The 13,803-nt window shown below is 39.3% G+C and overlaps 1 long non-coding RNA gene and 1 pseudogene across 1 annotated transcript; one reads left to right on the forward strand and one right to left on the reverse strand.

The window, feature by feature from the left end:
• Window positions 1-2,330: 2,330 nt before the first annotated feature.
• Window positions 2,331-3,190, reverse strand: LOC137721825 (uncharacterized). The gene is made up of 3 exons (XR_015961460.1): window positions 3,073-3,190; window positions 2,923-2,982; window positions 2,331-2,466 (listed from the first exon to the last, which is right to left on the reverse strand). It is a non-coding gene; the product is annotated as an uncharacterized LOC137721825 (long non-coding RNA).
• Window positions 3,191-4,153: 963 nt separating this feature from the next.
• LOC137722460 (2-oxoglutarate-dependent dioxygenase 21, chloroplastic pseudogene) lies at window positions 4,154-5,092 on the forward strand (annotated as a pseudogene).
• The last annotated feature ends 8,711 nt before the right edge of the window (window positions 5,093-13,803 follow it).

A 13,803-nucleotide genomic window follows, 5' to 3' on the forward strand; every position in this document is an offset into this window, starting at 1 on the left:
CTACTCCATAGTAAGAACCTAAGTACAACCAAAAAGACCTATACTCAATTTCACGGTTGAGTTTAAAATCCTAACACAGCAGTAGCAAAGAAAATGGACTGAAAACAAAAATTAACGGCCAAAAAAGTGTAGGCATTCCCCAGTAATCAGACTTGAAATTATAGGAAGACAAATAAAATTGGAAATGAAATTACTTCAAAAGATTAGACAATCCGCAAATTGCTACCACTCGATAATTTTGCAGAAGAAACAATTCTGTGTCAGTTATCTACACTAACCCAAACCCAAACCCACTTCTTCAATTCCTTCTTATTTGTTTATCCTAAACAAAAGGAACCTTATGATGTTTAAACCTTAATTATCAATTATATAAAGTACTTCGGAAATACATAAACAACAAAATTCCACTAACGAACTAAACAAATGGCTCTTCAATACATTGTTACATAATCACAACTTACCTTCCAAATTGGACAAAATGCAATAAGCAAGAATTGCAATATTCTGAGACTTCTTCGGGTAAAGCACACACCTAATTCAGAAAATTTCCAATAAAATTGGACCATGCAATAAGCAATAATTGAATATCAATACTTACCTTCCAAAAACGCTTCACATACTTCATCAATGGTAACATTAAGTCCCCTCAACAAAATTGACAAAAAAGAAAAAAAAAAAGAAAAAGATTGTTAATGTAAATCTTGACATTTAGTAAAGATGAACGAAGGGAAGTGTAGTTATTGAGGAGGGAGCAATGTTCTTAATTGCTAAAAAAAATCGAATACTTTCTCCAAATGTGTTTAATAAGATACGTTAAAAACAAACATATATTGATCTATGAATATAAGTGTACCATCAATGAAAATAAATTTTCAATTGCTCATGAATAATTAAAACCGACATACGTTAAGAGCAACGTATGAGAAGTAAGTAGACTTATTGAATTGCTCATCTCCCTAGTAACTCTTCTACCACAATTCTTAGCATGCAAGTATGAATAAAGGCTGACAGAAATATACACCTTCTGCTGTAGCATCCCACATCGTCCAGCGGAGTGAATCCTATAAGCCTTATATGTATATTCCCATCTCTACCTAGCACGAGGCCTTTTGGGAGCTCACTGGCTTCGGGTTCTGTATAAACTCCGAAGTTAAGCGAGTTCATGCGAGAGCAATCTCATGATAGGTGATCCCCTGGGAAGTTCTCGTGTGAGTTCTCAGAAACAAAACCGTGAGGGCGTGGTCAGGGCCTAAAGTGGACAATATCGTGCTACGGTGGAGTCGAGCCCAGGATGTGGTGGGGGCCCGGGCCGGGATGTGACAATTTGGTATTAGAGCCAATCCCTGACCGGAAGTGTGCCGACGAGGACGTCGGACCCCTAAGGGGGTGGATTGTAACATCCCACATCGCCTAAAGGAGTGGATCCTGTAAGTCTTATATGTATATTCCCATCTTTACCTAGCATGAGGCATTTTGGGAGCTCACTGGTTTCGGGTTCCGTAAGAACTCCAAATTTAAGTGAGTTCGCGTGAGAGCAATTCCAAGATGGGTGACCCCTTGAAAAGTTCTCGTATGAGTTCATAGAAACAAAACCGTGAGGGCGTGGTCGGGGTCCAAAGCGGATAATATTGTGCTACGGTGGAGTCGAGCCTGGGATGTGGTGGGGGTCCGGGCCGGGATGTGACATCTGCCGAATTGTAAACTGGGAGAAACATTAAGCATAAATATAGGAAAAGATTTATAAGATCTTCGAAAATTGTAGAGAAATGAGTACGTATGCATGTATAGCATATTTTCTTGAAATGGTTGAAAAACCATTTCAATCAAAATAGAAAGTTATATGCAATTTCTAACACCCCAGCCACCATTATCACTTTTATCCCAAATGTTCACATAGTGTTTCTTTCTTTCTTTCTATTTCGTTTAATTTGCTCTAAGGGAACTTCTATATCTTTGTGCAGTTATAAATCTATAGTTCCCATATCTTGCTCGCTTCATTTGTGTGTGTTTATGTCATCGAACAATCATCTGAATAAGTGAAATTTTCATGTCTACATTAATTTTCTGGACTTACATACTCCTACAATAGGCTTATCATGTCTAAAGAGTTATGTGAGATCCATTTATTTTAATTTCCAACCAACCATTTTCCTAAGAATGCTGTGTTATTTCCCCATTTTGCTGGAGTCTTGAAGAACCAAACTTGCTTTAATCCTACATTTATAATTTGTAATGTTTGCATAACTTAAAAACGCATATTCATATCTAAATTCACACAATGACAAAGCAACAAAATAGTAAAAAGATAGAGGACAAAGACCAATTACATACCTTTGTTTGTTTTGATCATTAGGCATCCAATATTTATTCAACCATGTTATAAACTGGATCACACTTACAAATAAGTAAATTCCTAGCATGTTGCTCCCTAAGCAACACCAAGTCCATCAGTTTGCACAAATCCTCCTGCAGAAAACACAACACAATTGAACCATTACGTATGATAAATTAGTAAGGATTTAAAGTAGAGAAGTAAGGACTATTCCCTACCTGTGCACTCGAAAGAGATTTTTTGTTAATCACCTGCAACAGAACTAAACACCATCAAATTCCAAAATAAGTACAGAATAACAGAGCTAAAACTTATTTAAAAGAACTGCCCACCAACAAAATCATATGAAATATTGAAACTATGATATTTGCAAACCTAATGGATAAACACAATCACACAAACAACACAACATTGAGCAATTTCCTAACCAAATAACGCAAATAGCTTAATCCCCAACTTTTGCTATGTAATATATTCTACATGAACCTATCTTTTGTTCCTTATTGAGATAACTCTGTCATCTAAAAAATCACGTTCTTTATCAAATTCAACAACTGGGTAATTAACATAGATTGAAAAAACGAACTCACATAGAGATGGAAATCATTCAGAAGCTGCGCAAAGTAGTCATCTGTAAGATCAAAGCTGTCCTGCACAGGAAATAACAAAACTGAAAAAAATCAAACTTTAAATTACAAGTACATTAAGCAATGACAATAACTAAAGGTTCAAAACTTGACCTAAAGGATCAAAATTCGAAATGGGAAATGAATGCTCACAGCTAATTCTTGGAGTAAAGATTGAAAAATGGGACCGTTGGGTTGGAAGGATTTGGGGGAATCTGATTCTGCAAGGGAGGGTTTTGGGGAAATTGGAGAGTTTTAGGGAAGAAGAAGAAGAAGAAGAAGAAGACGAAGAAGAAATAGAACCAGAGTTGGGTTGATGTACGGATAGGAAAGAGAGCTGAGGCGTGGGAGGGTAGCGGTGGTTGAAACTTGAAAGGTGGACGAAGCGGTGAGCGACGGAAAAAGGTGGAGGAAGCTGGGAGTCCCACGTGTCATAGAATTCATCCCAATTTGACAGCAAGACAAAGGGCCAAACTTCGAATACCATAAAATAATCGGGTGTAAAATCAAAAATCAACTGTAATCAAAGAGCTTGACCTGAAATCCAATGCCAAGTCTTCAATTGCAATGAAACAAAGGGTTTATTAGCCATTTGGAAGCTCTTTAATTGCAATGAAACAAAGTCCAAATGCTTCCTTAAAAACACATATAAGTGCTTCTTGAAGCATCTGACACTAAAAGACCACAAATTGACAGATGCTATCCACTATCGAATCTTTTACTTATTTATGCAGACGAAACTCTCTTCTGGCTTGGTGCTTGAAATTCAACATAACAATTAACAATTAACAATTAACACCCTAGAGCAATGAAATGTATCTCATTCTCTAGAAGTTACGCTGGCAAATGCTAGCCTCTTCTTTCTGACGTCATTTTTTACTGTAAACAAAATTAAGTCGGCGACGACTCACGCGTCACTATATTCTTCTCATAGCAAAGCAAAACCGGCAATGTTGAAATAACAAAAAAAGAACCAGGGGCAAAAATGGAATAACACTGTGCTTATGAATAGTGTTTCAATTCATTTTCTCTTTTAGTGTCTATATAATTTAGAAGTAAATGTCCACAGAAAAATACATAATTTATTTGCCGCCTTTAATCTTTACTTGTTTCAGTCTCATACATTAGTGCCTGTTCAAAACTCTGTAGATTTCTTTCTCATAAGTAGCTAAACTGCAACTTATGGAGGAAAAAAATGAAGATTTTGATGCCAATTTTGCATCCTTCGCAGGTGACCACAATTGATGTTAACCAGCTGCGCCAAGACTCCCATACAAGGCCTCTAATGCTCCCAACTATTCATGATGCTTGCCAAAACATGGGGTTTTTTTAGGTACTCCATTTTGCTACAGTTGAGTGATCAGATCCTTCTTAAATATTAGAAAAATTCTAAACCATCAAGACGTCTAATCACAGATTCACTGTGAAGAAAATAGACGGCTACACTGTTCTTCTTTATTGATGTATATGATTGCTGTTCCAGGTTATGAATCATGGAATAAGTCAAAGAGTCATTGACGATGCTCCTAGTTCATTGTCAAAATTCTTCGAATCGCCAATGGAGAAGAAGAATATATTCTTGTCTGATGATGTAAAGAAGCCAATGAGATTTGGGACCAGTCGAAGCAATGGTGACGCCGGTAAGGTGTCAAGGGACTTCATCAAGCTCTATGCCAACCCTACAGAATATTGGATTGGTTTATGGCCTCATGATCCCACAGACTTTAGGTAGATTGTGTTTCCATCTTGATCGTTTATCTTTTGGTTGAATCTAAACTACAAGAAAAAGTGACAATAGCCATTGGCAATAGTTGTACAAAATCAGGTGAGTAGAAGATGTATTAATGGTTTTTTTTTTCTTAGAGAAAATGTGGGGAAGTATGCATTGGAGGTAAGGAGACTTGGCATTGACATAATGGGAGCCATAACAGAGAGCTTATGCCTAAGTCCAACCTACTTGAGAAACAGTCTTGAGCAAGGAATGCACATCCTAGTAGCTAACAATTACCCGCAGTGCTCTTCAACAAGCAACAATCTTGGATTACCACCTCATACAGACCACAGCATCATCACCTTCCTTCTCGAAAGCACGCCAGGCCTTGAGATCATGGATTTCACAGACAGTAGTGCATGAAAGTCCATCCCGGCAGTGAAGGGTACGCTTAAGGTCATTGTTGGGAACCATCTTGAAGTGCTCAGCAATGGAATGTACAAGAGTGTGTTCCACCGGGCGACTCCAAGCCCTCGATTGAGTAGGGTTTCTATAGCTAGCTTCCTTAGCTTAAGAATAGGAGAGATAGTGGAGCATGCTATAGAGCTGGTTGAAGAAGAGCACCCCCAAAGATATAGGGCAACTACCCTCGATGAATTTTTCAACCATCTATCCTCTAACGAAGAAATACCATACATAGACTGCCTTAAGATTTGAATCATAAAATCTTTATGTTTCCTCACCCTTTATCATGTTATTTACTAAGCAGTAACAATATGGAAAATGATGAACACATTGTTTTTAACTTCTCACACACTTATATTTAACCTTGTCCACTGTTTCATTTGAGAAATCAAAAAGTCTGAAGATCGCCTTATCTTATACCATACATTATTTGGCTAAGCATGTTAGGATATAGACATGTGTAACAAGTGTATTGGAGGATCATAGAGTTAGTTATATGTGTGTCGTATTTATAAGTAGAAGTGGGTCACAATTGAAAATAATGAGAAACAAATAATTTCCCTCATCTCTCTCTCTTTCTAAGTTTGTTCTCTCTCTCTCTCTCTCTCTCTCTCTCTCTCTTTCTCTCTTTGATACTTTTCCCTCTATTGTTTCTTACATACATTAGTTTCATTATCATGGTATCATCGCCGACAATGGCTGACGCTGTCTTCTGTCGATCTTGGTGACCGGTGACTGGTGCTTCCGCTTTTCTTTGTTCCAGTGGCGTTTGGGTGTTTACTCGAAGTCGGTTATTAAAACCCTAGATTTTGGGGATTTTTGGGTCAAGTTGCAGCTCGTCGTGTTGGTTGATGGTATTGTTTACGCTATTTGCTCTCTTGCTTATGGTTGTTCGTATTCTTGTGAATTTTGTTGTGAATTGAAGTGTTGATCGGTTCTTGCAACTTGTCGATTGTTGCTTTCTTGCGACATCTTAGTGTATATGTTGATTACTTATGGTTGGTTAAAGATTGTTGATTGTTCACGATTGTTGATTTCTTCGATATGGTGACTGCTACTCAATTAGCTCTCACTCAATTGCCTATCTCTTCCTTGATACCAAGTGATGGTAATACTGTGACAGGAAAGTTAGATGATGCTAACTACGTTACTTGGAACTTTCAAATTGAATTACTCCTCGAGGGCAATGGTATTATGGGGTTTCTGAATGATTCTATACCTTGTATGCAAAATATACAACAATTGAAACTGCTGATGGTACTGTAGTTGACAATTCTTCTGTTACTGATGCATACAAAGTTTGGAAAATTCATGATAAAGCCTTAATGACTCTTCTCATTGCAACTTTGTCTTCTGTTGCGTTATCTTCTGTCATTGGGTGTCAAAGTTCCAAGGAAATGTAGAATAATTTGAAAGAAAGATTTTCTAGTAAGACCAAAACAAACATTGTTCAGATGAAAATTGATTTATAGAATATTAAGAAAGGGGTAGAATATGTTGACCTTTACTTACAAAGGATCAAAGATTGTAGAGATCAGTTAGCTGCTGTGGGTGTAGTCATTTCTGATGAAGACATTGTTATTGTTGCTCTTCAAGGTTTACCACCTGAATATAATACTATTAAGGCTGTTATTCAAGGAAGGGAAATCTGGTCTCCTTGAAGGAACTCAGGTCTTAGTTAAAGGCTAAAGAAGCAACACTTGAGGAAGTGTTTAAACTGCCACTGATGACTGCAATGTATGCTAATAGTTTTGGCTCTATGAATGAGTTAGGAGGACACTCTGGTGCTAAATCTTATTCCGAAGTCTTTCCTCCTGGTTCATCATCCTATCAGCTTTCTCTAGGTCTTCAAATGGTGCAAGGTGTTCAGATGCCTAATTTAGCTCATATGTCTCATACAACACAAATGGGTCCAGTGCCTTAGTATACACAGTTTCAGCAAGTACCTTTATCTTCCCCAACTGGACCATATGCCTTTGTTTCTCAAACAGGATTTGGTACATACAACAATTTCAGGGGGAATAATTTCAAGTATAAAGGAAAGGGGAAGAAATTTCATTTTGGCTTCCAAGGGCCTCATTCTCAGTCTCAGTCTCAGACCCATTTTCGGAACTTCAATCCTCAAATGTCACCAATGCTGCCTTATAACCCTATGCTTCTTTGTCAGATTTGTGACAAAAAGGGTCACTTTGCACTACATTGTTTTCAACGGGGATGTCATATCTATAATCGCGTTGGCCACACTACAACAACATGTTTTGATAGGGGTAATTCTAATGCTTCCATGTCTATGTACTCCCCACAGCCGATGTACTCACCACAGTTTTAGGCTTCTGGTTTACAGGTTCAACATCCTGGTCCAACTATGTCTTCACAGTATATCTCTACTCCCTCTGTGGTCCAACAACCTCCTTCTCTTGTGGCTTTTCCTAGAAGGACTAATCCCTTACCTTCTGCCCCACAACAAGAGTTCTGGCTGCTTGACTCTGGTGCCACCAATTATATGACCTCTGATTTCTCGAACTTGCAAACTGCTACACCATATTCATCCAATGAAACTGTTACTGGACCTAATGGTGAAGGTTTATTCATCTCTTATATCGGACAGTTTTGTCTTACAACTCCTTCTACTAGGCTTCAGTTAAACAAAGTGTTATATGTTCCCCAACTATCTCAACATCTACTTTCTATGTATCAGTTATGTAAAGACAATAATTGTTGATGCATTGTTGATGAGTTTTCTGTGTGTATATTTATCTCAAAAAACCTCTCAATAACTATAATGAATAGTTTTACAGTGTCTGATGTGTGATATGGTTGACAATTTGATAATATTAGTGAAAAATGGTGGGTTTAATTGTTAAATTTACATGGACATTCCAAGAACATTGTGTGTACTACTCTTGGTTTTGGGAGTACTTTTCCTTCCAAGTAAGATAATCCCGAATTCTGAGCCTCATTTGCGTTTAAGTGGCAAATGACAAAGACAAACCCACCGAGTATATGCAATGCCACCACGTTACAGTTTTGTGACAAGCAAAATACAAATGAAATACACACATGACACATATTCATATGATAGATGTAGCTGACGTACGTATACATAACATGATTAAGAATTGACGGTGGAATGTAAAAAATGGTGCGCAGAAATTGTTCCTCTGTTAGCATTTATGTTAGTCATGTACAATAATATGCAACCTCGTCTGCAATGTTTGGAATTTTGTAAGCAAAGGTTCGAGAGAATTCTATGCTTTTTATGTAACCAATTTCGTGTGTTGCATAATAAGTATCAAAACACTTTTGGAATTAGTGTAGATCCAAACGATCATTCCACGCTTGGTAGAGTTGAAGCTTATCGACTGCGTAGCATGTCAGCAGTGGATAAAGCTTCATATATACATGCTAACAGTTTAACCTTTCACAAAAAATGTGCGGTTGTATAAGTTTAGTGCGGTTTACTGATCAAAGGGCAAGCTGTAGGCAGTATTTTGGAAATCGTAGGCTACCTTAGTGCACTCGGTAGCAACTTTAGGGTTCCAGGGCAACTGTCCATAGGACGTACATCATGTGCCTCCTCTGTCTCTGAGGCCGGGTTCCCCACGAATTAGCCTAGAGACCCAAAATCCTTCAATTAGCTAAGCCTTGAAAAAACCATTGTGGCTACTTCTAGGAATCCCGGCGCAAGCCATCGTGCATCTAGTTACACTAGGGTAGCCTAACTCATCCACATCTGGATATTCAGAGTATAGTTTGTCCTCCCGCATCGGAGAGCAAATCCATGTGGGTGTTAGGGAATTGGTTTACCCTATCGCACTAGAAAGCATGGTTGGTCCCTTAGGGGGTGCAATTCTTGCGATAAGTCCCTAAGAAGGATGCGGTCTTCTTTTGAAGTGCAGGAATGATCAATTTTTGTAAGTATGCAACCAAGCCAAGTTGTAAATTACTTTTGAATTCCTCGTTGAAAAACGAGTGGAACGAACGAAAACTTAGTTGTAAGGTAGGAACTGCATAACAACTGGATAGTCATTGGCTTGTGAGGTGGTGGCCATCGATCTGCTTGAGTCTTCGGGCTTTAATGTAGTGGGAGGTCACGCATGATACTTCTTCAGATTGTAGGTGTTCCACTGTTTTTCGATCTCTTTGTCGTTCATGGGGGCGAGGGTGTTTTTCGATCCCTTCTGATCTTGTACGGACCTTCCCAGATGGGATCCATCTTTTTGGAGCCTTTTTTGCGGGCAGTGATGAAGGTTTTTCTTAAGATTAGATCTGTAAGTTGGAATTGCAGGATCTTGGCCTTTTTGTTGTAGATGGAAAGGAGCTGATGCAGGTGATGATCTTCTTGCGTTCCTCCTCTGCCAGATCTAGATTTGTGGCCATCTTCTTTCCGTTTTGCTAGATACTTGGCAGTAGAGTGCTAAAAGAAATGAGTCTCACCGGTTGCTTGTCGTTTGGTTGTGCTATACACCATAGACAACTGGGAGTTCGTTTGGCCATTTACCCTTCTTGTCGGAGAGGGATTTCTTGAGGCAGCCGAGAATCATCTTGTTGGATGCTTTAGCTCACCCATTGCCTTGAGGATACCTTGGATTTGACATGTGCTGCTTGATGTCATATTTCTAGAAGAACTTCGCCAAATCTTTGCCTACGAATTGGGGGCCGTTGTCTGTGACGATAGATTGAGGGATGCTAAATCGAAAAATAATGTTCCATTATACGAAGTGCTCTATGTCCGTCTAAGTTATGCTTGTCATGGGCTCTGCTTCCACCCATTTGGTAAAGTAGTCAGTTGCCACGATCATCATACCTCTGCCCTCAGTTATAGGTGACGTTGGCCTTACCAAGCCGATTGCCCACTGTATGAACGACCAAGGACTTGTATGCGGATGTAGTTCGCTGGCAGACAGTGCGGTCGTTCTGCATTAAGAACCTTCTATGCTAAGGATCGGCTTCTGGAGTGATTTCCAGAAAAGCCTTTGTGGATTGAACTTAGAACCTTTAGGTCATCGAGAGGCACTAGGTAACAGAGATGTGGTCCAATGTAGGATCTTCGAATGAGAATGTCGTTCCATATATAGTAACGTGCTGCCTTTGTTTGGAGCTTTATATACTTTAATATTTCCATGGAGAGTGTGCTATTGACTAGGTAGTCTATAATGGAATATTGCCAGTTTGGAGTTGTACTAACCTGTGATAGTTTGGAGTTGTCTAGATATTCCACCAAAATAGAGCATTTGAGTTGATGGTCGAAGACGAAGCTTAAGCCGGCTAGCCCATCCGTGTGGGAGTTGTCTGTCTGCAAACTTGAGTAAGGGTGTAAGTTTGAAACACCTTAAGTTACTTTCATACCTTCTCTAGGTATTGCACCATCTTTAGATGTTTTGCCGTGTACTCCCCAGTAGTTTGGCTGGTGATTAGCTAGGAATTAGAATGAATTGCAAGCTATTCCATCGCCAAGTCTTTTGCCATTCGAAGGCCTGCTAGTAGGGCTTCATACTCTGCTTTGTTGTTGGATGTTTTGAAGCCTAGAGTGATTGCCTGCTCGAGCATCAAACCGTCTGGGGTGACAATGACCACGCCTTTTCCCGAGCCTTTGTAGTTGGATACGCCGTCAATGTGAAAATGTCAAAAGTCTCAATTAGGTGAAGTAGGCGTGGTTAGGGCATGCTTGGTTGCCTCCAGGGTGTCATTGGGCTACTTTGTTACGTCGCCTAGGCTAGGCATGAATTTTTCTATGAAGTCTACCAAGGCTTGGGCTTTTATTGCCGTGCGGGGTCAGAAAACTAAGCCGTATTGGTCAAGTTCTAAAGCTTATTTAATTACTCGTTGAGAAGCATATGGACCATGTAGGATTGATCGTAGAGGACTGAGTCATGACAATGATTGTATAAGCTTGAGTCGAATTGGCGATGGGCCACAAAGTAAAACTCCTCACGGTAGGGAGTCGTGATGCAAGATAGACGCGGTAGGGAACATTGGAGCTAGGGTTGTGTTACACGCAGCATGAGATGCTCAACTGCTGGTATTGGGCCACTCTAGAGCTAAATTATGGAGCAAGGGTCGGCTAGGGCTGTGTGACGAGCAACAGGAGGTGGTGTCAACTGTTGGTACATGTTGCTCTTATGTAAACTCTTTTTGGGCGACAAGACAAAAGTCGCTTCCAAGTGTGTTCTTCTAGTGTTCGTCTGCCCTTGGAGAACCTTTTGGGCTGAGTTATTCAGAAAACTTTACATCTGCCAGTGTCTGCGCCTTTATCGTCGCACGTCTGCATTAGGCGGAATAGTGCATTATGAGGATGACTGTGTGCATCTTAAGGTATAACTTAAGCTTCCGAGTTGCAACAATTGTCACCAAAGTTAGCTTTTGAATTTCTGGTAGCTGGTTTTCGCATTAAGAAGAGCTTTTGAATTGTGGAATAAGATATGTAGTCGGGCTCACAGCTCTTTTCGTATGAGGGTAGAGCTTATTGCTACTTCAGATACCGTCAAACATGTGAATAGGTCATCCGCTGCTTTCGATTTGGATAATAAGGAGGTGATGTCAGGTACTTCTTCAAGTCCTTAAATGTGCATCAGTGAGCCTCGTTCCAAAATGCATGCTTCTTTGTCAGAGCGAAAGAGTTTGCCAGAGTCAAATCTTTTTTCATGATCAATTATTCGAACAGTAGGTGGAGTTCTTTTTGGAAGATTGCACTAGCTATTGAGTCGTTGCATCCTACTATCTTTACCTTCTATACTTTAAACTTCTTCACATAGTCGCGAAGTGACTCATTTGGGTTCTTCTTAACGTTGAACAAATGGTCGGACTTCTTCTTGATCAAGCGATTGGTGAAAACAAAAAAAAGTTCATCGAAACTCTAGATGTCTCTTCGAGTCTCCATCCTCTTTGAAGTATGTAAAATGTGGCATGCTAAACTTGCGTGGAGCCTCTGCCTGCTCGATCTCATTCATGAAGGGTGACCTGTTTATGTTGGTCATGTCCTATTGTAATACCTCGGCTGCCCCTGGTCATGACCTATTAGTCTAGGCTGCTTTTCCATGTGTTCGACTCGTCTATGCTGCGACTATGGTGCATGTGGTACGTTCCTAGCAGGCGAACAAGTTCTTCGCAAGTTACCGATTGAACTTGAGCCAGATTGAGTGACTACTTCTCCCAGTCTGTCGTGCTGCTTACTCCGATGTGAGGTGGATGCTGCTTTTTGCAGGCCTAGCCGCAAATGAACAATTCCCCTGGAAGGTTGCTCATAGGGGTGGTTCCCATACCGAAACTAGTATCCCGAATCCCAAACCAAAATTTTTTGGGATGGAAATTTGAAGACCAATCCCAAACCAAATTTTTGGGAATCCCAAATTTCGGGAATCCTGAAATATTTTCGGGATTTTGGGACAAATCGGGAATCCCAAATTGAAATATGAAATTATGAATTGTTCTTCAAATATATAATTCAAGAACACATTCATGAACTAGGAATTTCATTTCATTCACACTACCATTTAATTGAACACTGGCATGTCTGACTGTTTTTATCATAGTCAAAATTCAAATTAATTAAACCCTTTTTGCAATCTGTTAGGAGACAAAAGAATCAAGTCTTCTGAAATCATCAGCCATGGCAGCAGCAATAATAAAATCCACATGAATATCAAACAGAACATGAAAAATATGCAAGGTGTAGGGCATTCCAGGTTGCAGAGTATGAATTAGAAACCACTAGCATCAATTATAAAAGAATAATATATATATGTATAAATATATATATAATAATTAATATTATATATTTTCGGTTCGGTATGGGATTCCCGAAATATTGAGAAGCCAATCCCGAATCCCATACCGAAATTTTGGGATCGGTTTAGGATAGCATCCTGAAAATTTCGGGAATTTTGGTTTGGGAAATTTTTGGTTTGGGATTGGGATTTTTTCGGTTCGGTTCGGGATTTTTGGGAATTTTTTCCACCCCTAGTTGCTCATGTTGATTATCAGAATGTGGCCCCAACTATGAATATATGCTCGTTCGTGGGCCTAATCGAGTGTGCATCTTCATCCGCTTGCTAAAATGGTAGTATACTCTAGCTTGGGTGCCTAGTCGGAAGTGTACACTGCCAGAACGCTCGGTTCGTGACTGGTTGAGTGGTTGTTTACCGGGATTGATAAGAGCATATTTAAGTGATTTAGTTAGCTTGTTTTCTTACATTTATGTTGTTAGTTCTTAGTTATTTTAGTATTTTAAGCTATTTTCGTATGGTTGTAGGTCCAAATGGTTAAAGTGGCAAGAAAGTGTATTTTTGTGCATTTTGGAGCAGTTTTGGGCATTAAATGGATTGCACATGCTTGGAGCAATGTTGATGGACGAAATTGAAGTCCAAAGGAGTCTAGAAATCTGCTAAGAAGATGGAAGAAATTAATTCAAGACTTGGAAGAAAAGGAATCAACTACAAAGAAGGAAACATGAGTCAAACTTCCTTATTTTGACTTAACTTTCCTAATCTCTTCCTACCTAAGTTCCAGCAACTTTGAAGGGTTCCTAATTAATTTAGGACACTTAAATATATGTCTAGAAAACTTAGTCATACTTCCTAATCCATGCCGCACCTATCTTTTCTAGATTTCCCTTTTTATTGCAGCAAATCACATTCCTATTCTCTAAAACATTATTGCCGCAGCTTTCC

This window comes from Pyrus communis, chromosome 4 (genome assembly GCF_041283825.1).
Source record: "Pyrus communis isolate YQ-2024b chromosome 4, ASM4128382v1, whole genome shotgun sequence".
NCBI lineage: Eukaryota > Viridiplantae > Streptophyta > Magnoliopsida > Rosales > Rosaceae > Pyrus > Pyrus communis.